The sequence below is a fragment of the Manis javanica genome, chromosome 14 (genome assembly GCF_040802235.1).
Source record: "Manis javanica isolate MJ-LG chromosome 14, MJ_LKY, whole genome shotgun sequence".
NCBI classification, from domain to species: domain Eukaryota; kingdom Metazoa; phylum Chordata; class Mammalia; order Pholidota; family Manidae; genus Manis; species Manis javanica.
The window spans coordinates 44,650,073-44,652,963 of NC_133169.1; the positions used below are offsets into that span (position 1 = coordinate 44,650,073).

General features: G+C 36.0%; 1 pseudogene; it reads left to right on the forward strand.

Annotated features, from left to right (window-relative positions):
* Window positions 1–562: 562 nt before the first annotated feature.
* On the forward strand, window positions 563–1,902 carry LOC108384086 (YY1-associated factor 2 pseudogene; annotated as a pseudogene).
* The last annotated feature ends 989 nt before the right edge of the window (window positions 1,903–2,891 follow it).

Genomic DNA, 2,891 nt, shown 5'->3' on the forward strand with positions numbered 1-2,891 from the left:
CACAGACTCTTTGCTTTTTAATTAGTAGAAGCAGGAAATACAGATATTTATCTCATGGTATTTACAAAAGCATTTTGCAGCATTACTGTCTAACTGAAAAGGGGAAACTGAGCTAATTACTCTTCTGATTGTTGTAGGAGATTTCAGTAGGCATATTCTCCATAGAACATAGGCCTAAAGAAAGAGTAATAACAAAATACATATGGATTTCTAGGCCATTTCAAAATAATTACTCTCTTAGTAATTGATGTCCATATAGCTATTATTTTCAGCTCAGAAATTCCAGCAGAACCACTGTCCAATGGAGCCATGGTGGGAATTTTCACTGTAATATTTGTAATTTATTTCTGTTGGACCTGGATATTCAGCCCATTAACTATGTGGCTATCTGATATATCAGGTTTCTCCACATTGTGATTCAGTATACTTCCCTCTTCAGAATTCTTTGATGTGTATTGTTTTTTCAAGTCCTTCTCTGAAATTTTTATATATTGACAAATGGCAGTTTTTAGGATTAAGTTTCAACATTAACCTGAACTAAGGTGTTTAGGAGCTGTACCACATGCTAGAATGTTCACATTACAATGAATGTGGTATTGGAAGCAAATCTACTTTTTTAAGACACCCTTTAAAACTGGAGTTTCCATGTTTAACAATCGTTCCTGATTATGACAAGTTGAACCAGTTAGAAAAAATACAAACTTGCACACAGTCTCAATTATGGCTCCTCAAACACCAGAGTAAAATAGCAGTAAGTCTTTGTTAGTATTTCTTCTGTCAGACAAAGTAGTGTTTTTTGACCACTAACCGAAAACTGAATTGGTCAAGAATTAGTGAACTGTTCATATTGTGTTAAAATGATTTCACTTTATCATTATGATAGATTTGTCACTAATTTTAAATGACAATATTTTTTCTATTTCATCAATATATACTCAAACTAAATATGATAACTACCACATAATAAGAAATAAGTAAATATTTGTTGAATAAATGATAAGTGATTTAAGAAAATCGAATGATTTTGGTTCTAGTATTCTTCATACTTGTTTTCTCCAAAACAATGTTTTCTTCAAAACAATGAATGATATTGGAAGGTATTATACAAAATTAAGATGATATAACAAGTATTCAAATTAAGCAACCTAGTAAAATTTATAAAATGCTGTAAAAACTTAGATGTAATTGTATTTTTATAAAAATTATGCCTTAGACCCGGCCGCGGCCCTGAGCTAACAACAGGCGGCCGCGGCGCGGCTCCCGGCGCGCGCCCGTCGCCGAGCCTTGGGCGACAAGAAGAGCCCCACCAGGCCGAAGCGGCAGCCAAAGCCGTCGTCAGACGAGGGCTACTGGGACTGCAGCGTGTGCACCTTCCGGAACGGCGCCGAGGCCTTCAAGTGCATGATGTGCGACGTGCGCCAAGGGCACCTCCACCCGGAAACCACGACCTGTCTCCCAGCAGGTCACTCGGCAGTTTGTGCCCCCTACACAGTCAAAGAAAGAGAAAAAAGATAAAGTAGAAAAAGAAAAAAGTGAAAAGTGAAAAGGAAACACCTAGTAAAAAGAACAGTCATAAGAAAACCAGGCCAAGATTGAAAAATGTGGATCGGAGCAGTGCTCAGCACTTGGAAGTCACCGTTGGGGATCTGACAGTCATTATCACAGACTTTAAGGAGAAAACGAAGTCACCGCCCGCGGCCAGTGCCACCTCCGCGGATCAGCACAGTCAGAGCGGCTCCGGCTCGGGTAACACTGAGAGGGGCGTGTCCAGGTCATCCTCGCCCCGCGGAGAAGCCTCGTCACTGAATGGAGAGTCTCATTAAAGTTTATTTTCTCCAGTTTTTTAGTCACTTCTGTCATACCATGCAAATGCACAGATAATGCCAAGAAGTACCACATTTTCATGACCTATTCATGCACAATCCATAATTTGCTTTTTACATAAAATACGAATTTGTTACACTTCTTGTAATCTATGCCTACCAAACATTTCCAGACTTAACAGTTTGGTCTCCACAGTCACAGGTACCAATAAAATGTGGTTGAATTATTCATTATGCAGTGTTGCTGGTAAGTGTATTTTCACTTTTAGTTTAGTGAATTCTAACATATAATTCTTGAATTCTCTACTATTGGCATGTAATGAATTTAAATTTTTATAACATAGTGCAAGCTGCCTAAATGTATTATTTGAGAATTGTGAAACAAATAGTTATATTTATACAAGTCAAAAATCAACTATTGCTGCAACAGAATTTTCTTAATGGTTCTCCTCTTAAATACACCTGCTGGTACTTGGTGTGGTTAAATAGGAAAATTGCTATTAAATAAAAAACTTGTATGAACCATTGCCAATGTTTTGGACATATTTTACTAAATTATTGTTCCTGAATTGTTCCTGGTTTTGTTTTTTTGTTTTTTTGCTTTTTCTTTCAAAACATTCATTTATTGTAATGTTTACTAGGAGACTAGTAAACAATAAAACATTGATTATTTAGCTTTGTAATTCAGGTTTAGTGCTGTTGTCATTGAACACTGGTATTTTCTGTATTATATAAAACATTTAAAATTCAAATAATTATAAGCATTTGGCAAAAAAAAGGGGGGGGGGAGAGAAAAGAAACCTGCCATAATTTAAAAGCTGCAATTTTGGAGAAGCTTTAACTTAATAGTTTTATCACTGTTTCCTGGCCCCAAACTTTAGCCAGCGTCATAGAAGTATGAATCTAATATAGAAATGAGAACTGTTGCACAGAACTGGAAAATAACTTATCTTAAAATGAGTTTAATTGGCCTCTTACTATATATAACAATTCTTAAAAAAAATCATAGTGCCCTATTTTCAGACACAACCGCCAGTTTATGCATTTTATCAATATCCTGAAATTTAA